The following is a 24,886-nucleotide window of genomic DNA, read 5'->3' on the forward strand; positions in this document are numbered from 1 at the left end:
GCTACAATCACCAACTGCTCAGCTCAGCCACAGAGCTCCTGCTCCTGTGGTTGCCAGAAGGGAACTACTGGTCAGGTTCCGGCCTGGGCTGTTTATAAAGGCCCGGCCCTGCCCCCTTGCGGCCACCTGACCCACCTGGTCGCCCTGGCAACCGGCACCTGAGCTGCCCTGGTGATTGGCAGCTCTGTCAATCTCAATCCCAGTCATGGGGCACCTACGTGACCCCATGACAATGAGACTTCTGGTGGCTTTATACAAACCACCCTGTTCTACATGCTCACTCTTCCCCTCCCTTCCCCCCACCCCACAGATTCATGTACCAAGGTATGATTTACTTGACTTTATGAATCACCTCTGAATTGGGTCACTAGTGATCCATTTTTTAAGCTTGATCTGGGATCACTAGTGTCACTTGGAATAGTGGTTCCTCTGTACATTACTTGTACCAGACTTGCAATCATAGCTTGTTGGGTTTTTTTCTTTTTAACTTCTTAAGCAGGCCAGTCAGATGTGGAAAACTAAAACACCTGTAGTCTCTGAAGCACTGACCCAGATAATAAGGATATGGCTTATTGACCAATGGAGGAATCTTCAGTAGACAGACAACAAATTGACAAAGAATACAGTCAGAAACTGTAAAAGGTCAAGTAAACTGAGTAAGAGCAGAAGCCTTGAGAGTCTGAAAGAGACAAGTATGGCTAAGAAGGCAAAACACAGCTGCAAAGACAGGTGATGAAGTGATAATGATGTGTGTCCTATTCCCAGTTAGCGCATCCTTATAGAATAGGAAGGCACAGGGTATACATTTAAGTCTCATTACTAAATTTACAATGCTACCTGCTTATTAACAAGTGAGTGTTAACTAGGTCAGGAAAAGTATAGGATTACAATGACTAACTGATTCAACTCAATCTAAGCTTGTATGTAAAGTTTACAAAATTTAAGATTAGCATAGAAATATATGTCAGTAAATATTTTTCCTGAAATTATTTTTATATGTAAACAGTCTTATGGTGTTTGCAACCCAGTCTTGGCAGCTTCATATTTGTGCATGAAATTACCTATGTACAAAAATGAAATAAATTAATTTGTTTTTTTTTCCCTGTTTAACTATTTGCATTTAGTTTCAATCAAAGCAAAAAATAAACAACATTAATGGTAAAATCAAAGCAGGGGCTAAATTTTCTGCTAGTGCAAATTGATATTGTTCTATTGGTTTGCACTCTTCAGAAAACTGGCCCTAGATTTTAAAGTCCTTTCAGGTTAATACTCTACACAAGAGTAGAGTATTAACATACAGCTCTGTTTGCCCACCAGTGTATCATCAGAAGGTAGGAGGTACAGCCTGCCACAGAATTTGGGGCCCTTTAGCCCTGCTAGCTATGACCACTGGCTATGAGCTTGGCTCCAAGCCCTCTCCCTTGGTTCCCCTGTAACCATCATTCTCCTGCCACTACACTCCTTGCCGCTGTTGCCAGATCTGCTGCTGCTTCAGTGGCCACAGTGGCTGCCCCCATGTTTCGGGCTGGATCTGGTCCATAAGGAGCTCCTCAGTCTGGATCCAGCCTGAGGCCCCAGGTGAGTTTGGCATCCCTACTCTACACTGTAATCAATAGAAAGAAAAAGTATGGGTCTTTTGTTTGATCTGTAACATTTCTTACCTGACACTGGTGTTTTGTTAGTGACCTTGGATCTGGCTCAGGAAGAACAGTTTCAGCCTCAGTAATAGGTCTACTCATAGCAGTGTTTCTACATCTTCATGACTTTGCCACCCAGTATATAAGAATTTATTGTGTGTGTTTACTCAGGCAGCTCTCAGCATGGGAAGAATTGTGTTGCAGTTGAACATTCAAATACCCAGGCACAGTTGGTCTGTACAGTATGTTCTCACTAGTTGTAGATGATGATTGAATATCATAGGTCCCCTCTATATGTGAAGCCATGGGACCCAATATGTAATTCACACAATAACCCTTAGGCTAGGGATTTTTATGCTGGGCATGGTGCACCCCTGCAGCTGGCAGGGCTCCCAATTGTAAAAATTGTGTGTGTGTGTGTGTGTGTGTGTGTGTGTATGTGTGTGTATATATATATACACACACACACACATACACATATACATACATATACACAGGGGCAATGCGTAGGGGGGTGCATGTGGGTACATGTGCACCCCCAAACTGTGGCGGTGCACCCCCTGCAAAAAGGTGCTACCAACAGTTTTAGTGGCGCCTGTGGGCAGCCACCACTTGCCACCTGCACCCCGCTGCTGACAGTGTGGGCGGAAACTGCGGGAGCTCTTGCTTACCACTGATGTTCTAACGCCACACTGCCACCACCGCTGATGCACTCCCACCACTGCCGGGGACCCCTGCCACTGGGGGCATGCATAGTTCATGCAAATATATGTATATAGCCATAGACAAAAAAGACCTCCAATCCATATATATATGATTCAAACATGCAAGTGTATATATACAGCCATACACAGAAATATAAAAATATATGAAAAATTACTACTAAGCTGTTTGCCACTATTAGTTCTTCATTCCGTGAATTGGAGAATGTTTCATATATTTGATTTATGCTTATAGATTATTTAAAAAGAAGGAAGTTTTTTTGGTTCTTTGATGTAGCATTGTACTTTGTATTTTCTCTGAATAGAATAAAAATTGTTCAAACAATGAGTCTAAAAGGAAATTCAGTGCAACAGGGCAAAATTACTTTCCCAGGTAAGAAGTGTAATTAGCACCATCTTGTTAAAAACCTGTTAAGGACCATTTGCAAAAAAAGTTTTAGCTATGTTGTTTGTATTAGCACTCTGAAACTTGTTTCAGCTGAAACCAGATCTTTATGTTTACTCAGACAAAAGGAAGAAGTGTTAATGTTTACTCAATTGGGATGTTGCTGTTTAAGAAGGTTAATTAACTTTATCATTCTGGGCTCACACTCTCTAATGGTGATGGTTCACAGAAAGGATTGAGCCATTATAATAAGGTAAATACAACACCAAGTTTCCTGGTAGTAAGCCACTACAGAGGATGAAAGGCAAGTATTCGGTAATTCAGTTATACTGATCAGATTTCTTACCAAATATTCAAAACAGTAGGGCAGCGTGAAAATAGGAAGGTTTGAATTGTGCTTTGAAAAGTATACATTTTCTATGAATTAAAAATGAAATAATTGCTGTCTGAGAGATTATTTTTTTTTACTTTATGCTTCGAAGAGACTCTTCACATTCATGTATCAGGGGTGTACTCGGTTGCTGTGTTGGTCTGAGACCAAAAGACGTACAGAAAACTAGAACCCAAACAAAATTTGGATTTTAAACTTCATTGCAGAAGAACAAGGAGGTTTTGTCACCTCCCTTCCTGCCATCTAACACCTCCAGGGAAGGAATTCTACCTGATCACCACATCAAAGAGCTACTCAACACAGCTCACAAAGACACTCTCATGGACCCAGAGGAACAGCCTTCCACCTTCAGCTCCCTCTGTGCAAAAATGAAGTTTATTTCCTACTGATGGGGACATGTTACCATCTTGTACCATCTACACTTTTCCCAGAGCCTGACAAAGGGGCTTTGATCTCAAAAGCTTGCAGAAAAGGACAATTTTTTTGCCATTTTCCAGTCGCTCTAATAAAAGGTATCATTTTGGAACTAAGAGTTCTAATTTTTTGTATGTCTTCATATTCACGATTTGTTCCATTGTCAAATGAACTGGTAGATGCCTCAGGGGAGAGTAACGTAATGCAAAACTGTTCATCTTTAGCTTATCACTTTGAATCCAGCTCAGTTTGATAAGTATTATATATAAGGCTGAACTGAGCAAGATTTGATTTTAAAAATCCAGTATGTCATGGAATTTTAAAATAATTCAGCACTATGCTCCATTTACTTTCTCATAATAGTCTAGCAAAAATATTTACTTTATGATGATTAATGCAAGGAATTAATTTGAAATAAATGCTTGCGAATATTCATCAATATTAATTTTTAATATATATGTGATAGTTTTTACTGTCAACCTGGCTATAAAAGAGACATTCATTCAGAGGGGAACAGTGTTACATTACATATCTGTACAGAACTAACTACACATCTTATATTTCAGTTACAATGGAATGCTTGGTTATGAGCTACTGCCCAAGAATTAATGAAAATACTGGACAATCGTTTCAAATAGGAAAGAAATTCCAATAATTTTACAGCCTGTTCATGGATGATTGTCAAAAGAAGAAAGAGGTAAAATTCTCTAATCAGCTATTTGTTGGAAATTATTTTCTTTGCTCTTGTGTTCATTGGGCTGTACAATTTGATCTAATTCCTAATGTCTGCATCAGAGTGGCATTATTGCAAGTGCTACTGTGGTCTGTGACCAGCTTTCTCTGCTGTATTTTTTCTATCTGTTCTATTAATAGAATAAAAGATAGTAGGCCACTGCAATGTAAACTGACACTGCACTAATGCTAATGAAAGTAGGGATGGTTCTTGTCCTTGCCTCAGCAATCCTACCCATGCCATGTGAAGGTCAGTTGTATGAAAACCGGAGGACAAGAGTTAGACTGTGGCCCTTGTCTGAAGCAGCATTCCATTACATCCATCCACCATGGTGGATAAACTAAAGCAGTCACTGGATTTCTCTAAATAATGCTGGGGCAGCATGCCTCCTTCCCTATTCCCTTGCAACAAATGCATCCTGCATGCAGGGGAAAATTGAGCTCTTATCAATCCTGGAATATATATGAGCATTATATTTAAAAACATTGAAACTATTCTGTTAATCTGCACTATTAGTACTTAGGAAAATAATGACTAGGAGCAGGGAACTGAAAGTGCTGTGTATGAATTCCCATGTGTGTCAAGCATCCAAAAGCCTCTGGGTGCTTTACAAATAGATGTTGATTATAATTATAGTACTAGACCAGCTTCATTTGCCAAAGGGTCTGCCTTGCACCTGCTCTTCTACCAGGAAGAGGGAGTGATGAGGGAGAGAAGCTTCAGAGAGCAAGGAAAATGAAGAGACTATTTAGGGAAGATGGCAATAGAAATCTTTTTCTTTTGTTGATCTCTGTTGGCCAGACAATGCAATCTTCCTGTGTACAAAATCCCCATTGACCTCTATATAAGGAGTAATGCATAACTCCTCCATTGTTTTGTGTCTCTTGTATGTAACTTCAGCCAACCCTCTGGAACACCAGCTAAACCCTAAGCTTCTGTTTAGAATGTAAGCAAGAGGATTGAGCCTGATATTTTCTGTTTGTCCGTGAAGCAGACAGAAACCTTGTAGTGCTAATGCAAGCCTCCCTGAAGCACTGAACAAAGGAGATGTCATTTACTAGCATGGTGGTAGTTTGGAACTGATGTGGCTTCCCTCAGATAAAAGGAAAAACTCACTGGGCACGTGTACATATGCATTTTATTGTGGGGTAGACTAATTTGCTCCACAGTGAAGTGTCACTGTATATGAATACGATTAAACACACAAGTATATGAATATATATGTATATGAATGCATATGAATATACATATTAATGTAATGTATGTCAATATGATTAAACACACATGTATACAGTAATGTTCGGTTTAGTTTACTTTGGTGCAAATTGCACCAGAGTTTATTCAGTTGCATTAATTGCATGTGTAGACACACCCACTGGGAATTGTCTCAGGCTAAAAGTGCATTCATATTCATCTTCTGAACTCCCTTATGTATTGCCAACATGGTACCAATTATAATGATTTTTTTCTACTAAAAAAAAGGACAGAAGCCTCCATTTCATCTGAACCACTCTGCAGTTCTTAAAAAATAAGTTTATAGCATTACTGATATGGGCACAAAACAATGAGTTAGCAGACCTTGACAGGGTGGTCCCATGTCAGCAAAACGCTAAAGCCAATGCTTAACTTGGAGCCTGAGAATAGTCTCTTGAAATCAGTGGACTTGCTTACTTATTTCAAAATAGACACTTGCTTAAATACCTTCCTGAATTAAGGCGAAGTGTCTATGTTCTCTACTCAAGTCCTTTGAATCCTAACTTTCAAAATTCTGCATGTAACAAGTCAACAAACAAATCAAGGAATGATTAAAGCAGAACTTAAATACATATGCAAGTTTATTTTTATTTATATCACTTGCTTTAGGTCTTCTTTGGCAGTCCTTTGCAGTGGTGGATGATTGCTTTCCATGATTATCTATGTATCTGAAGATGGCTGATGAGTGATGAGGCCTATTTTGGATCGACAGACTACTGTAGCCCAGACATGTATTTCCATGGGGGATGGGCAGTGCTGGATTCTTGATTTGGTCCATACCACACTGTTTCTGCCACTCCTGCTTTTCCATTTCCTGTTGTTGTCGTGAGGTTTCAAAGTACTGACATCTGTGCAGCAGACACTTCCTCCATGTGGGATGGTCCTGGGCAATAGTCTTCCATGAGTTGACATCAATGTTGCAATTTTTTAAGCTGGCCTTGAAGATGTCCCTGAAGAACTTTCTCTGCCCTCCTCTTGAGCGTATGCTTTGGCTAATCTGGGAAAATAAAACTTGCTTTGGGAGTCTGGAATCAGACATCCGGATGACACAGCCAGCCCAATGAAGTTGATGTTGGATGATCATTGCATCAATACTTGTGGTGCTTGCTTGCAGGAGGATGCTAACGTTGGTGCATCTGTCTTCCCATCAGATTCGGAGGGTCTTCCACAGGCAGCATCGATGGTTCTTCTTCAACAACTTTAGATGTCTCCTTGTATGCTGTCCACATCTCAGCTCTATACAGCAACATGGAGATCGACTGCTTGATAAACCATGAGTTTGGTTTTGCATCTGATGTCACTATCCCCCTTTGACCACCTGTTTCTTCAGGTGTCCAAAGGCTGCATTTGTACATCTGGGGCAATGTTGGATATCTTTGTTGATGTCAGCCTTCTGTGAGAGATGGCTTCCAAGGTATAGGAAATACTTAATGTTCTCCAGAGTCTCACCATGGATCTGGATTACTGGACCTGGGTACTGTTCATTAGGACCTTGTTGGTGGAGGATCTTAGTTTCTGAATGTTAAGCAACAGTTCTATTTTCTTGTATACCTCAGTGAAGACATTGACAATTGCCTGAAGGTCTACTTCTGAATGAACACATGCTACAGCATCATCAGTGTACTGGAGCTTGATGATTGAGGTCAGGGTGATCTTGATATTGACTCAGAGTCAGCTGAGGTTAAACAGTTTATCATTCATTCATTAGTTTAGCTCCACTCTGGCTGGAAGCTTGTTGGTGGTCAGATGCAGCATCGTGGCATGAAATATTGAGAAGAGTGTTGGAGCAATGACGTAGCCTTGCTTAACTCCCATTTTAACCTCAAAGGGATCTGTGATAGATCCATTACTGAGAACTACCACCCGCATACCATCATGGAGCAGACAGAGAATTGTGACAAATTTAGGTGGGCTTCAATACTTCAGAAAGATCCTCAACCTCACTTCTTGCCTGACCAAGTCAAAAGCTCCCGTGAGGTCAAAGAAGGCTATGTAGAGAGGCTTATTTTGTTCCTGGCATTTCTTCTGCAGTTGGTGAGCTGTGAAGATCATGTCAGTTGTGCCTCTTGGTGCCCTAAACCCACACTGAGATTCCAAGAGGACCTTTAGCAAGTGGATATGGTTCAGGAAGATTCTCTCAGTGATCTTCCCTATAGTGGACAGCAAGGTGATCCCTCTGTAGTTTCCACAGTTGGACTTGTCTCCTTTCTTGAAGATTGTCACAATCATGTGTCACAGGGGCACTCTGGTGCCCTGTGACTATGATGAGAGAACAGGTGTTGGTTGCCACGGCAACCGCAGCAGGTCAGCTGACCAGAAGGGGGCCGGGTTTGGCCTCTATAAATAGCCCAGGCTGAAGCCTGGTGGGCAGTTCCCTTCTGGCAGCCTGAGGAGCCAGAGCCCTGCAGCCAGTCGAGCAGAGCAGCCCGAGCACCCAAGTGGCTGCACCATGGTATGGGGTGAGAGAACCCTGACTGGAAGGTTTGGCAGGAAAGCCAGGTGGGCCTAGATTGTATGTAATAGCCAGGGACTTATTGTTGTGTTACAGCCAATTGGCTTATGGTTCTGTTTAGTTATGGTTAGACTGGAGGACTGGGTGAGGCTATAGGGGTGGAGGAGGCCTCATTAAGAGCTCCCCAGTAAAGTGGAGTGCTTCCAGCGCTGGAGAGGACGCTGCACTTTGGGGGTGTCCCGACCCCAACACAGAGAGATAGTATCGGGAAAGCTCAGTAGGGCTCCACAGTGGAGGAGGCCTTGGTGCCAGCAGGGCACCATAGTTTAGGGGCGCACTGCCCCAACCCTGAGAAAGGGAACAGACGATTATGGGAGGGGCCAGGCACGGCTAAGGCCACCTGAGCCCCAATTGCCAAGAGCACTAGTGTGGGCACCAGCCAGACGCCCGGAGGGTGTTCACGTTAAGACCCAGGAGGCGTACGTGAATTTGAAACCCAGGGTGAGGTGCTGTTATAAAGATGAGCCCGGTGAGGGCGAGTGCGCGGTCAGAAAGCCTGGGGAGGGCGAGTGCGCGGAGAGACGGGACCCACGGGGGCACCGTCTGTATGCGGAGGAGCCCCAGGGAGGGGCGAGCATATGGAGCAGGTCTAAGAGGGGCACATATTGAGCAGGCCTGAGAGGGCTAACAAGCCTAGGGGCGCCAGTCAGGGCGCCAGTTGCGTGACAAGCCCAGGACGCCAGTCTGGGCGTAGAAAGCAGAGGGGTGCCGGTTGCGTGACAAGCCCAGGGTGCCAGTCAGGGCTCAGAAAGCAGAGGGGTGCTGGTTGCGTGACAAGCCTAGGGGCACCAGTCAGGGCTCAGAAAGCAGAGGGGCGCCGGTTGCGTGACAAGCCTAGGGGTGCCAGTCAGGGCGCCGGTTGCGTGACAAGCCCAGGGCGCAGAAGGCAGAGGGGTGCCGGTTGCGTGACAAGTCCAGAAGTGCCAGTTAGGGCGCAGGAAGGAAACTGACCAGACAATGTCTGGTACATCAGCGAGGCTTGGGGCGTGCTACAGGGGAGGTTGGAGGCACGCATAGCCCATAAGGCTGGGGTGCACCCGTCACTCCATATAGAACAGGGGACAGACAGAGGGCAGCCTCCTTTATAAAATTTAGACAACATCAAAGACGTGGCGGGCGAGAAAGAGGGTGCTGAATCGCCTACTTGGCACAGTAGGGGGCGTTAGGGAGATCAGGGCCGCTCCTAGGTCCCCGCGCCATGACATCATGGCATCCCTCAGGTTGTCTGGGATTTCTTCATCATGCCAGAATCTTAAGATGAGGTCATGAAGCTGTGATATAACCTCCGCTCCCTCCTGCTGGAAGATTTCTGCAGAGATTCCATCTGTCCCTGATGCCTACTGATATCTTGTTTAGGTAAACAGCTATTAAGAAACTGAGGCTGTTTAAATCAATACCTTATTTTCTAGCACCAGGTTAATACTGATGACGTACAATAAAAGTGATCTTTTGCAGTGCTGAGCTAATTATTACCCCAAATAATCACTTCTGTGTCACCATCTACATTTCAGTGGAAATTCCTTGTGCTTGAATTGCTTGTGCTTAATAATTTATTTCTCCATAATAGAAACAGACTTTTAAATATACATTTCAAAAACTGATATACTTATAAGGTTTTTCATTTGCTATATACAAGACTGAAAATAGTTTGCTTTTACTTTTGTAAAGGAGGTCACATACCTAATAGCTCGGGTAAATTGTTGGGAAGGTAAGGAGAAGAATTAAACTGTATATAGTAGGTATAGCTTTCCTTAAAAATCTTTCTACAAAGAAAATTACAAAAGGTCTGTAGTTCTACTGTATTGTTTTCATTGTTTGTTGAACCTGCATATAAGCTGATCCTTTATTTTTAGGCTCAGTTTTAGGAATAAATAGATTTTTTTACCTAAGTATAATTTGATAGCTAAACACCGGGATCTGCTACTGTCCTTACAGATTCCTAAAGGAGAATCAAATAACTGACAAAAGGACCCAAAGGGTCAAGTGCACTAAAAATACTAAAATAAAAACTGCAGTGAAAAAAATTCTGGTTTAGTATTTGTATTGCATACAGAAAAGTCAAGATTGTATGTGGCCCAAATATAGATTGACCCCATATGTATGTCAAGTGCCATTTTTATAGTTCTTTGGGAGAAAAAAAAGATGGACATAATCAAAAAATAGAGTAAATGAAACTAATTGTCATTTCAAAGAATTGCCTAAAGAAAGCTAAAGGTACTTGTGATGAAAAATAATCTCAAATTTACTGTTATTTATTTTTAATGTTTATTTAGTTGTGTTGTAAAAATGATTGAATGGTGAAAAAAATTCTAATTACTTAGAACACTTTTGCTGTATTATCCCATCAATAATTTGGAATCTGTAGGGAAATGATGACATGTACTGGTGAAAAAATCTGAAGCCTAGAAATTGAAGGAACAGAGGAAGAAAATTTGAAATACCTTAAGTATATATAGCAGCATGAGCTGATGGTTTGTACCATGTAGTTTAAGTTGCTGAGACTGCAGACGTGACTTGGAAAGGAAAGAGCTTTTAATAAAACACTCATTGCAGAAGATGGAACTTTGAAGTCTCTATGCTGGTGCTCATCAAGTCAAAAAATGACATATTTTATATAGTTTATGCCTACCACAGGAAATTTTCTTGGCAAGATATTATCACTCTAATATCTGCCTTGGCATTTATATGGCACTTGTCACAGTGATAATCTGGACACACACATTAAAACTGAGCCCAAAAATTATTTATCATACTGAAACACATCTCTCATTGCCTTATATAATGGCTATTGAGAGTGTGGAGATCCAGTGAAGGACAACAATAATAAGAGATTTAATTGTATTTAATCAAATTCAAGCTGAGGGTTTTCTCCCCCTGTCAGTATGGGGGGAAAAAAGCCTAGTCTTATATTTGAGTACTGCCCTGGAAAAGGAGGTGGTTCGGCTCTGGCTTTGGCCATGGACTTAAGGCTGAAGCTGGAGTTGAGCTGCTGCATGCCCAGGACTGGCATGGCTCGTGTGGCAGGGTAAGTGTGGGGGAGACTGCATGGTGGGGGGTTGGGTGTGCCTGGGAGAAACTGCCTTCCTCCCCCGCTGCTTACTTTGGTCTCCAGGCCCAACTTAGCCTGGCCTAAAGCTGCTGCCACTCTTTCTCCCTGGCCACACTGGGCTGGGGCTGCTGCTGCAGTCTTATCCAGAGCTGTCCCAAAGGTAAGCAGAAGGGGAAACACGTGCTGGGGGGGTCTGGCAGCAGGGGTCAGGCACAGGCTCGGTGGGGTGGGCAGAGACAGATGGGTAGGAGGGACAGGAAGCATGAGGGGCTGGGTTAGAGGGGTAGGGATCAGATGTCAGAAGGGCAGAGGGCAAGGGGTAGTGGGGACAGACAGCAGGAGGGCAGGCACAGGCATGGGAAGACAGAAAGAGGGAAAAGTGTGTGTGGGGGGGTCTGCCCCTCATTCCCTGCCATTGCTTTCCCTGCCATAGCTGTGGGAGAGAAGAATTTGAGATGATCCTCCACTAATTAGATTCTATACATAGACAATTCTAACTAATTAATACATTTCCATGTATAGAAACTAGTTAATGGGGGTGGGGGTCATCTTCAATTAAAATTGTCTTGGATTCAGGTAAATATAGTAGACTTATTTGAGTTAGAAATAAAATGGAGGTACTAGAAGCTTATGCACACTGTTGGGAAGGATAAAAATGGGGGGATTTTAAAATGGACAAAGTGCAGAATAGATTAAAATACAAACACATTACATATGTGCACACGTACACGTGTGTGTATCCCTACATGCACGTAGGGATCAAAAGAGCATTATGAGTGCAAAGTCAAATACTTTAAGAAATGCCATAACTAAGGCTGCTTCTGCAACTTTGATTCACTCTGCCCTTGTGCACATGCTGTGTAATTCAATCTTTAATTACATGATCACGTTCTGCTCTTTCAGAAAAACCCTGAATTTTCACAGGAACAGCACAAGGGCTTTACTCTAGTGATCTTCCTGACACATTTCAGATCCCAGCTTCAAAACTTCAAGAAAAGCTCACCAGAATTCTCAACATGGCCAAAACAATGGGGTTTTGGGGCAGAGCTATTACAAAATATCAGCTTAAACAAATACTCAGTTTAGGGAATTTCAACAAAACAGTTAAAGTTTGACAAACTTATAAGCAAATGAAGATATGGTATTAAGGGAAGTGTCAGGAAACCCTAATAACAGGTGATGCTGCCAGCCCTGTTTATATTCTAAAGCAGAATATTCTAGTCCTGTATTTATTTGGGATTTGAACCCACAGAAGTCTTGAAATCCTGCTATGATGGGATTTAGAACCTGAGGACTGATGTAATGGTCTGAATCAAGGCTTGCTCTGTGGGAAAATACACAGAAAGGGGTGGAGGGGATAGGGAGCACTGCCAGACTTCAGCTTATAAGACATACAAAAAACTAGAACTGTTGGTTCCAAAATGATACCTTTTATTAAACCAACTGGAAAATGAAGTTTATTTCCTACCTATGGGGACTTTTTACCACCTTGTACCATCTACACTTTCCCCACAGCCTGACGAAGGGACTCTGATCCTGAAAGCTTGTAGAAAAGGACAATTTTTTCTTGCCATTTTCCAGTTAGTTTAATAAAAAGTATAATTTTGGAACCAAGAGTTCTAGTTTTTTGTATGTCTTTTTGTCTCAAACCAACACAGCTACCAAGTACACCCCTGAGATTTCAGCTTAAGCCTTCTGCAGCAAAAACTCTATCACCTTTGAAATGGTATGCCCTGTATACCCAAAAGATGGCCCAGCAACTCTCCCACCCTACATCAAACCCTTCCACAGGTGAGAATTGGGGTATATTTGTTACTGGTTCATGTCCTCCACCAAAGGTTAAAAACCCCATCACAGACCTCAAGGATTCATAGATTTCATAGACATTAGGGCTGGAAGGGACCTTGCAAGATCATTGGGTCCAGCCCCCTGCCCAACGGGCAGGAAGTCAGCTGGAGTCAGATCACTCCAGCAAAATAAGTATTCAAGCATTTTTTTAAAGGTAGATGCTTGCACCACTTCTGGGGAGAGTCTATTCCAGACTCTGGACACTTGGATGGTAAAGAAGTTTTTCCTTATGTCCAATCTAAAATGGTCTTCCAGCAGTTTGTGACAGTTTGACCTTGTCTTCCCTTGGGGTGCCCTGGTAAACAGACTTTCTCCCAGTTCCAGATGCACACCCTTATATACTTATAGGCTGCCAAGTCACCCCTGAGCCTTTGCTTCTCCAGGCTGAAGAGTCCCATGCCTCTCAACCTCTGCTCATAAGGCTTGTTCTCTTGACCCTTAATCATGCACGTGGCTCTCCTCTGGACTCTGTCAAACTTCTCCACATCTTTTCTAAAGTGTGGAGCCCAGAACTGGATGCAGCACTCCAGTTGTTGACTCACCAAGGCCAAGTAAAATGGGAGGATGACTTCTTGGGTCTTTCTTCTTGAGTCAATGCCACATTGTGCATATTCCATTTGGTGCTCAATGCTATGGCAAGGACACAGAGCAATCAGGAAAAGTGAAAAAAGTCCATTATTTCTGTGCCAGGTTTTCTAGCCAGGGAGTTCATAAATCTGAAGAAACACTTAATAGCACACTGGAGCGTGAAAGTTTTCTTGAGCATTGCCAGTGAGCATTGCCAGAGGAGTCATAATGGGACAATCCTGCTGTCTAATTTCTTAACCTCTTCTGACAATATTTCTTGTGTTAGAATTAAATGTATCCCAGCTTCACTTAAATTGACTGTTTCTTCACTATTTTTAGAGATTGTGGGACAAATCATGCTCATACCATGCTGTAGGCACTGGGGACCCCAACTGCATCAAATGCAGTATGATTATGCTGTATAGGGATGGTTGAGTCAGACACTTCTGTTCCAGCACTAATGATGCATCATTGTTTCACCAATTCTCATTATATTTAAAGGCGAGATGTAGCAGCAGTGCTTCTGTTCATCTTTCTGTACTATTTAAAACACCACCAATCCCTCAGCAAATAACATCCCCACTTGAAAAAGGACAAGAAAAATGAGTCACATTACACATCCTTAGCTCTGTCATGTGCTGCTCATTCATCTGGAAGCTTTATCTCTTACCATTTGCCATCATGTGGCTGGAGGAACACAGTCTGGTGATTGTAGTCACACCCTACCACATGTGCACTAGGAGGTCTGGAATGGGTGTTCACTCACACACATTCTCACACACACACATGCACACAAACACCCATATGCACACACATGCTTTAGGGCTTACCCAGTTACTCAATAATAGCCTCTTCATTTTTATGTGACTAACTGGTTTAACCACTGTTGAGCAAAAAGTCATAAGGTGCAAATGAGAGTTTGATATCTCCAACCACTGGGAATCTCCACATGAGCAAACTGGAAAACTAATCCTGCTAACAGGTCAGGGAACAGAAGACAAACCACTTTGTAGCTGCTGCCTTGTTGCTGGAGTGGACTCCAAAGTCTAGAGAATGGGAGCTAGTGCTGTAGTGAATCTAAAACTCCCATCCACCCTGTGTAATAGCAGTCAGGAAGGCCCCTGGAGTTAGACTCTGAATAATATGGAAGGGTGCAAAGGATGTCTTCCACCTTGAATATCTGCCTCTCCCCTCCTCTCCAAACACCCTGGTTCTGTGATATTTGGGACCCTCAGAACAGCCAGACAAGAGGCCATAAAACAAATTGATATACATTAGATATTACTGCAGTTTAATTCAAAGCCTAGGTGGGACTATTTTTTAAGGGAAGTATTACATGGGAGTAATGAGGTGCAGGATCAGGCCCATTGCTATCCAAATACTAATACCAGCTAGTCTCTAAAATGCCACTCTGTTCTACCTTCTGACTATGCAGACAATTTCTAACCAATATGGACATAATACAACTCCTTAGGGGAAGACACTGGAGCACAGGGACAATAATCATAATCACAATCATAATCATAATAATAGAATCAATTTATATTTTTATTCATGCTGTACTCAAATCTTTTTTTAAAACACCATACCAAGACATTGAGTTTTATAACTGTGAGCGCTCTTTTCTGACTTAAGATAGTAGCTGTAGTATTTTGTTCTTCTTAGTTTATAAGCCAGCTGTATGCTTGTATCTTGTCCTCTTATCAAAAACTGCATGTTACTTTCTTTACAGTTTTTTGTCTTGTTGAATTAATGGTCCAGTCCTGCCACCCCACTCACATAAGTTGGTTTTATACTCACTAATAATCTCATTGCATCCAATGGCTCCTCATGGCCTAATACAAGGTCCAGATCAGCCCTTCACATGTTCTTGCAGGTGCAAAACATGGACCACTATATTTAGTATCACATCTTCAATTTTATGCTGATTTATTGTAGGAATTGATATGGCCCCAATTAATGTAGCATTTAAGATTCTCCATTAAGTTTCTTCGCACACTACCCCTTTGATTTAGGGAGCTGGTATATTGATGGCCTGAGGTACAGAGGCCCAGATCCTCAAAATCAAATAACATTCCAACAAATCCTCAAAAGCATGTAGGTGCTTAACTTTTGTTTTGATATTAAAATCCCATTGAAATTAATGAAAGCTTGACTTCTAAATACCTTTGTGTAACTTACCCTAACTGATCTGCTCCCAGACCATTGACAGAGGGTATATGCAGACATTATACTTAAGTCAATCTAAGTGCTGATATGTACAGATGTTTGGGGAGGTTAGGGCAAAAAATGGCTCGCTGAATCTAACTTAGTTCACCTGAGAAGATGATCTATGTTAGATTAGGCATGGTTTAACCCAAACTACTGAATGTTTGTACATGTTTGGAGCACAGCCCCAAGGCTGAGAAAGCCCAGCTGCTTGCCCCAGCCCTGAGACTGTATTTTTCCTCCCCGCTCTCTCCTCTTCTGGGTTATTTTTAGCCTCTGACCCTTCCACCTTCAGACAACACCCTCCCACCCCGACCTACCAACACCCCCAAAGACTTGGTAGCCCCCTTGATCCCATCAACCCCTCCCCCCTGCCAAACCCTCCTGTGGACCCACAAGGTGTCCCAGTATCTCCCATCCCACATCCTACCCTGAATTACTTAGATTGCATTCCCAGCATGACTCCCAGCACTGGTGAATGGCTGCACTAGTGAAGGACCCGATGTATGATCATACAACTTAAAGTAATGCAGGTGATTGTAGATCAGGTCCTGGGAATATCTGCATCTTCCCAGAGTTTAACTTTTTACATGAGGGGGCCAGTAGCTAGTGCTAGCTGCTACCAGAAACACAACGTACGGTCACATTTAAGCCAGCTGGAAAATCAGGCAAAGGGGTGCTAGGAGATTATGGCTTCCTTTCTGGAGTGGAGAGTGACTTTTGGTTCCATGTTGTGTAGTTCCTAGAGTAGTGGTACTCAACCCTTGTAGACTCAAGGCACCCTTGGAAAATGCCAGTTCTTAGTTTTCACTTGTTTTTTGACTACAGAAAACAGTAGAGCAATTTTCTGTTGTAAATAACTCAGAGGGGCCACAACGGGAGAGCACGTTTTTGATAGTATATAGAGTCCTATTTGAAATCTCTGGTTTTATCTTGTGATTCATGTGTAGGTTTTGCAAACCTACCAGTGCTAATATTGAGCAGCACCCTTCAGGACCCTTGAAATGATCTCATGGCACCCTGGTTGAGAATCACTGGAATAGAGCAGGGGTTTCAAAAGGGTCAGGTCCAGCCTGTGGTGCTGCTCCATCTGGCCTTCTGGCCTACTGATAAGCCGGGAAATTTGGGGATAGCCTAGTGGCGGGCATAGCCTGCCACAGAATCTAGGGCCCTGGGAACCTGATGGACCTGGCCATCAGCAGCAGTGGGTAAGTGAGGGCTGTGTGATACAGCCCTTGGTCATGCATCTGCCTGGCCTGCAGCCACTTGTCCCGCTGCCACCACAATGGCTACTGCTGTTGCCACTGCCCTGTGCCTCAGGCCATATCCGGACCTCAAGGCCTGTGGTCTGCCCCCAGCCTAGGGCACAACTTGTATTTGACACCCCTGGTCCAAAGTAATAAGGGCCTAATCCATGACTAGAGCTTTGAGGTGCTCTAATATACAGACAACAAATGTAATAACATGTTATATTCTATAGTAAACGTTTAAAACAGATATATTTCAATCAGTTGCATATCTTGCTTCATTGAGACCAACTGTCAAATTAATAAATTTAGACAGGGGTTTTCAACCTTTTTTAAGAAGTATACCCCTTCTGGTGGCTGTGGCTGGATGCAAAGCAGGGGGAGGGCTGGTGGGGGGTTTGCACGTGGCAGCCTCTGCTGCTACTCACTGCATGAGGCTCTGCAGGCTGATGACGGGCCTCACCTGCCCAATCATGCGCTGCCTGTCAGCAGCCTGCAGAGCCACATGTGCAACTGGCTGTGGAAAAGTGGCACATGGTGGCGCAGAGGGGCAGTGGCAGCGTGAGGTGGTGGGTGGCAGCAGCAGTCACAATGTGCGAGCTCCTTCCCTGCATCTGGCTGGCTGGGTGGCACCTGTGCAGCCTACAGAGGAGCGCCACTGCCCTTGTCTCCCACGGCCCTGCTCCTGGGAGGTGGTGGCACAGGGTGGTGAGTGGTGGCACTGCATCCCTGCCTGCCCACACATACCCCCTAGAACCTTTCCAAGTACCCCTATAGGTATATGTATCCCCGGTTGACAACCCCTGAATTAAGAGACAGAGAAAACATGACATCAGCAATAGTGCAAACAAGCCCTTTTCAGGGCTTGCCATCAGTTGCTTGAATGGATTGATTTGGTGATTAAGTCTTCTTCTTTAAAAATAGTGATTTCCTTATATTTATTTCAGTCCCTAATCTGCCTACAACCATATCTTGACAAGAATTCCACTTGACAGGAAACACTGAGCATCTCTTATAACCTAGCCCTGCTTTTGATGGTTGGCTTTCCTGCCTGGTGCAGGGTGCTGAACCCAATGATCTTCTGAGGTCCCTTCCAGCCTTATAACTCTATCAATAACATCTCATAATGTCATAACCCTAACAAATGATGGCAATAGGTTTGATAACTCCATCTGGGTTGTTTTTTGTTCTTTATAAGCTAATAGTTTACTTTCAAAGTATATAGGAAGTCTATACATTTTACATCATGTCTACAAATAAAAAAGAAAAAGAAAAAAAGAAAATTAAAGCCAGATTTCCAGTTAGGTATATGTGATTATAAATATATCTACATACACTCAATTTTTGCAGGCACATTGCAGATATGCATATATAAATCAAGTTTTTACAAGTACAAAGCCAAATAATTGGCCACATGTACAAAGTAATGTTATTTATTCACTCATCAGGTATCTGCAGTGCATTAATTAGACATAAACCTCACTTAAAATCTGGCACTAAAGTTATATCAACTTCACCAACAAGAAGATGGAACTCACCTGTAAACTGTCAATTACTTAGACTGGTTTTTTTTGTTAATTAGTGATTCCATAGCCCAGTACAAAATATGAGTCAGTAAAAGAATGACAACCTATTACAATAGAGTCCTTGCTGAAGCAAAACTCGGAATATATAAATAAAATCAGGAGGACTGGACCCAGGCCCTTTTTTACGCAAACCGATTCAGTAAGACTTTAAATAGTGTGCCAGGTTTTATCAATAATGAAGAGGTATCCACTGCTTTCAGAAAGCAACTCTTACAAAGCCAGGAGAATGTTTTCAATCCAGATATTCCCATGCCCAAGTGTGATTAGCACTGTCTTGTCAAATTTAGCTCTGAACCATTTGTGAACACACTCTTTGTTTATAATAGCACAAAATCTACCCAGACCTCTGTTTGCTCTTCTGCGGCTTCTATTAAGAGTATATTACATTACAAGATGAACTGCAAAATAGGTATAAATTTTCCTTCTAGTAATTTTAAATTGTAATGAAAAACAAATTAGTATATATTTAATGGGCGGAATTGTTTCTCATATTTGTGTGAATCCAGAGTTATACAAGTGACTCTTACTGCCCTTTCACTTATTAAAAAAATAATTCTAAAATACTTTATGATAAGGTTTTACAAAAATTGCCTAGTTAAAAAAAAAGATTGAATTTGTCCTCTAAATTTGGGTGTGAAAGCTGTTTGAATACAATAGCCATTGACCAAAAATGAATCCATAAAACTGAAATAATCAGTATATCACAGGCTTTTAGAAGATCTGGCATTTGATATAAATTCTAAATATGTTTCAGTAGTAAGAGAATAAATGAAAAAAATGTCATTTTTCAGTTTCTGTTTCTTTATAGTTTTAAAACAATATATTATATCCTAACCTTAGAATGTCTCTACAGAATTTACTCTGGGAGTTACATATGTGTAACTGAGAATTACATTTGGCTAAGTATTCACATTGCATATTTTTAAAAGCTGAGCTATGACACTTAAGGCTTGTATAGAAGGAAAATTTTCTGTTAATTTGATTAGTGTAGAGCAAATAAGGACATTGCCTCAATTATAAAGGCTTTTCGCACCAAGATCAGAATTATGCGGGCTACAACAATATTCGGAAAAAGTTATTAACCATTGTTTTGTCAGTCATGCTTGACCACCATATCATTCAATGACTGATATTGCATGATTTTGGCATGATAAGTGGAGAATACATTAATCCATGGATTTAGTTTGCTTCCTTCTATGTTGTATCAATTAAGGAAAGGGATCCATGACAGGAAATTAAGTTTTTTGTTCACACTAAAATACTTCTCAGCCCATACTCCATTTTGGCTAGAACGTGGAAAAATGCTAGGCACTCTTCTTTCCATTATGTCAGTCAACAATTAAGCATTATTGAAAAAACTCTTTGTTTACATGGGACAGACTATGAATAGTCACATAGCGTGTAAGCACACAGTAACAACAGCAGCTGTTAGTCATTATTTTCTCCTCATTTCTTCAACACCTCTTTATTTCAGTTTACTTTTTAAGTGGTAAGCCACACTTTCCATAGGACATTCTCATACAGAGCAGATACAAAGAACAGCTCTGAACTCTGGGGCAATTAAGGGTCACCACCAAAAGTTGTGAACTAATTTTTTAATTCTAACTGTGCTTTCTTCAGCTTCACTTTGAGTGTGGACAACATGGTTCACCTTTGTGACTGAGGAAAAGATTCATACTGTTGTCAGTGCTCTTCAACCTACTATATGATAGAAATAGTTCTGGTTTTATTCTATAGGCAATATGGTATCCATCTCTTTTATTCTGTTGCTTGTGCTATTTATTTTCTTGGAAAGATGAGTTAGAAAAAATGGCACTCACATTTCAGTGATTCAAAAAATATTCTGTCATCTATCTTCATCTAAACATCTAATTGTATGCACTATTTCTATTGAAGTTGTTCCATACAGGTGATTTGGAAATAGAAAGGATAAGGCTATAACTTGACTTATAACTCTCATAATCGCATACACTATTTTACTCCTCATATTGTCCCCTCTCATGCTATAGGATTGCTACCCACTACCACTGAGCATTTGGTCCAGGCTGTTTCTAACTTCTTCAACTTTTGCATACCATGAACTCCAAAAGATCCACTCAGTGCTACCTGCCCATTGGGCTTGTATGATTAAGGCACACCAATTAATGTAGATAACAGCATACAAAGGAGTGAAGCCTTAGTGTGCACTATGTAGGCGTGTCCAGACAAGCGTGCATGTGCGGTTTGTGGTGCTGTAGACCTGTCTGCATGTCTCCTCACATGCAGGTATTCACCATGCTGCTAATTTGCATGGATTGCACCGGAAATCCTGGTGTAAAAAAAAACCTGCAGCAGAAAACAACAGGGTGGTGCACGCAGGGCAGCATGCACCGCCTGAAACCAGAGCCTGCCTGGCCGGAGCCACACTCTGGCTGCTGGCAGGCTCTGCAAGTCCAGATCCCCACTGCTGGAGCCCTGGGCACTCATCTGGATGCACCCCTTCTGGTTATCTCTGCATCTCCACACTGAACACCTGGGCATCCTTTTGCAGTTTGAATGTGCAGGAACAACCTTTGGCACAAATTTGGAATAGACATTAATCTCATGCCTCTGGAGCCTCTGCCATCATGCCTTAACTGCTGTGCTACCACACCCCCTATGATAAAAATAAGAAGGGAGAACGATTTAGATTGGTGTGTGTGTGTTACAGTAAGAGACATACATCTACTCCAGGAACCTTACCCTTTAAATTGTTGATTTGTCTTTGCCATTGCAGTGTTTCATTTTCCACACTGAAAGCATGTTTTTTTTTAAATTTCTTTGACTCATAACCCCTCTTTAAAAGGCAGTCAGCACTTCTTGTGAACAGATGACACAAACCCTGAAGTAACTGAATATACTCAGTGATCCAATGCCTGATGATGACTTGGGCAGAGCCCATCACAAAAGTGCCAAAAGTCAAAAGTGTGGTTATGTAACATTTATTTTTCACTATATAAGCCTTTTTTCTTCAGTTCCTGGTTAAATAGCAGAAGGTTATGAAGTCTGCAGTCTTGACTTAGGCATCTAAAACATGGTACAACACTAATAAATATTCAAAACACAAATGAGAAGGCACAAGGAATTTTTTACCTGCATGTCCCACTGGTCAGAGCCTGGTCAGCAGCACTGTGGATGTATACCACCAAAAAAAGGCTAGCCCCTTCACAAAAGGAGCAGGACTTCAGATTGGTACATGATGCCCAGCCAGTTAACTGGTATACAATCAAGCAAGCAATCAGCAGGGTAGCACTCTTTCAAAGGATGGTATTGCTGTTTATAATAACTGGATCTTCATTCCTCCTGCTTGACTACTCTCATCCCACAAAATTTACAAAACACCTTTGTCAGACGAGCCTACGAACTTCACTTCATCAACCTACTGGATACAAAAAATCATGAACTAAATATAGACATTGGATTTATAGCACATTATAACCTGCCTAACATCTGATACCCCAGATAACCTCTCTACTATTCACCAGCTACATCTTATCACCAGGGCTAAGGACAGACATTCAAAAAGCCTGAGCCTGAATTGATTCAATCTTCACAGGTTAGCCTGAACTGCATAGATTGAACTGCGAAGCAAGTAAACAGACATTCACTTTTGATTCTGGAAATGCAGCCACATGCCTGCAGTGTCCCAGGCTAGAAGCTGGGGGGTGCTAGAGCAAGCCCTACCTTCCCTTCAGCAGTGACCAGAAGACTGAAGGGAAGCTGAGCTGAGGAGGGGGCTGTGGCCAGGCAGGCTGCTGAGTATGACTGAGACGAGTTTAAATCTCCACCCTAACCTGCATGGTCCCCAGCCAGGGTGTGCCTGGAGGTAGAAGGGGGAAGCAGCCCTTGCCAGGCTTATTCCTGAGTGGCAGGGCATGGCCAGATGCTGTAAGGCAAAGGTGGGGGAGGGGGATTGTACCTCCCTCCCTCCCCTCTCCCGCTGGCACTGGACCCCAGCCAGGGTCTGTCTGGCATTTTCTTGCCACTCGAGTGGAAGGGGGTGTGGCCAGATGCTGGCCCCAGGCTGCTGCCCGGGTCTGGAATCTGGCGATGCCCCTGCCACTTGAGTGGCAAGCGGAGGGAGGGAGGTGGGAAGCCAGGCAGACCCACCAGCCAGCCAGTGGGAGAATGGAGGAAGTGAAGATTAAACCCCACTTCTCTTCCTCACCCTGCAAGTCCTGACCTGCATGTGGCCATGTCCCCTGCTCTCGGCTGGAGCAAGGAGTGGGGTAGGGGGGCAGAAGTGTGGCAGTCCCCCTCCACGCAGACCCGGGCTGGGGGTCTTGTGGGCCATAGAGGGGATTTAAACCCCACTTCCTCCCCTCTGCCTGAACCTGTTGGCCCATGCCACTGCCCCCTCTGTTCCAGTGGAAGAAAAGTCTGGCAGGGGCTGCTCTGCCCCCACCACGCAGACTGGGCTGTGTCCCCAGCCCAGTTTCCCACCTCCACCCCCTTGTCAACCAGCCCTCACAGTTTGAGTTGGGAGCAGAGGGGCGGGGCCAACCCTGCCCTGCTCCAGCAGATAGCATAACCCAGCCCAGGGCTGCAAAGCATGCTGGGAGACTGGGATTTAACTTGAACCAGGAAAGGCTCTGGAACCTTTCCATAAACCAGTTTGGCCAAAATCAGTTAGGTCTGATACTCCATTCAACCAGGTTTATCTTAAAGCAGTTTTGGCCATTTTGAAACTGATTTATGTGCAGTGAACTTCTGTTCTGTTACAGGTTTAAACCAGTTTCTGATCACTTAAACTGGTTTATGTGTAACTTCTGTCCCTAACCCAGGTCTGCATTACTCTTCCCACTTCCCCGCCCCCCACCTCTGTTTCTCACACATTAATTGCCTCAATTTGCATTTTTACTGACTAGCTTTCTTGATTACTGGCCTCTGGCTTCTATTCTATTCTATCCCATCAAGGAAGAGCACAGAACAACTGCAGATGCTTCCTTGGACGGAAGAAGGGTGTTTGTACCCGAAAGCTTGCAAAGAAGAATTTTTCCAACAATTTTAGTTGGTCTAATATCTAATCCAAGATAATAAAAGATACTGGATTTACCTAAAGAACCCTGTCTGTCCTTCCCACAAATAACATATTGTTATTGACTGGCTTTTTTATTCTCCTCATTGCTGCAGGATCTGCACATTAATAAACACATCCCCAAAACTTCCCTGTGAAGCAGAAATTAACCTTATAGTATACCATGCACTTTTCAAGTCATTGGTAGCTGTACATTGGAATAAAGCTGCATCAGTGCCTCAACCAGATTGAATTAATGTCTAGATATACCTGTTTCTTTGGGGGGGGGGAAAATCATCCTATACAGTAAGACATACAAAAAACCAGAACTCTTGGTTCCAAAATGACACCTTTTATTAGACCTGCTGGGAAATTGCAAGAAAATTGTCCTTTTCTGCAACCGTTGTCAGGCTCTGGGAAAAGTATACTCCTATACAGTAAAGAATTCTTATAAATTATGAGAATCATTAAAATCAGATTAAGATTCTGGGCAGTGCACAGTAGCCTAAGTAAATATCTGTTAATATTATATTATAATAATGGATTAAATGGAATGGGGCTGGACGTATTGCTTTGCCTACTGTTGCTAAATGAAATACCCTTTTCTGTCTCAGCACAGTAGGTATGACTGATACGACACTTCCGATGGGTAAAAATTCATTTTTTTAAGAAGACCATTGTTTTACAGAAGTTGCAGGCTGGCTGCTATGTAAATGAAATCCTGCAGGTGAGAGCCGGTTTGGAGGTGAGCCCTCAAGAAAGAAAGGGCTCCTTTGCACTCCAGTAATTGCCGGCCTTAGATGTTGCTGTCCTCTCTGAAGGCCTTGTGCTATTGTTTAGGAGAAGAAATAAAACGTTGCTTTCTTGTCCATGTACTGTGATTTGCTTTCAGCTGCAGCAGAACGTATTAGATCCTGAGAAGCAGGGGGGAAACCTTCCGGGGAACCAAGTCGTGTGCGTTTTTTCCTCCCCACCTCTTCAGGGGTGATGGGCTTTTATTCTCCTCTGGGATCCCCTCCGGAATAACGTTTCAGCGCCTTTCAAAGCCGACCTTTGCTTGCAAACGACCAGGAGCTGCTTCTGCTCCTTTCCCACCCTGGCCCCTGCGCAGCCCCGGCGCCGCGTTGCCAGGCTGACAGCAGCCATGTGTCTGCTCGGGTGTGATTAACACCGACCTGCCAAATCGTTCCCGGGGCCATTTGGGGCTCGCACGCGTCCACGCTTCTTGTTTGCACGGATCGGATGCCGGCCCCGACCCTTTTTGTTTTGTTTCCCCTCGCTGGCAAATGCACACGGCG

The 24,886-nt window shown here is 42.9% G+C and overlaps 1 protein-coding gene across 1 annotated transcript in view; it reads left to right on the forward strand.

Moving 5' to 3' along the window:
• The window catches only part of RIPPLY2 (ripply transcriptional repressor 2), a 66,708-nt gene that overhangs the window by 37,437 nt on the left and 4,385 nt on the right, over nucleotides 1-24,886 (forward strand). The gene's annotated exons all lie outside the window — the stretch shown is intronic.

Source organism: Crocodylus porosus, unplaced genomic scaffold (assembly GCF_001723895.1).
Source record: "Crocodylus porosus isolate Cpor-Errol unplaced genomic scaffold, CroPor_comp1, whole genome shotgun sequence".
NCBI classification, from domain to species: domain Eukaryota; kingdom Metazoa; phylum Chordata; order Crocodylia; family Crocodylidae; genus Crocodylus; species Crocodylus porosus.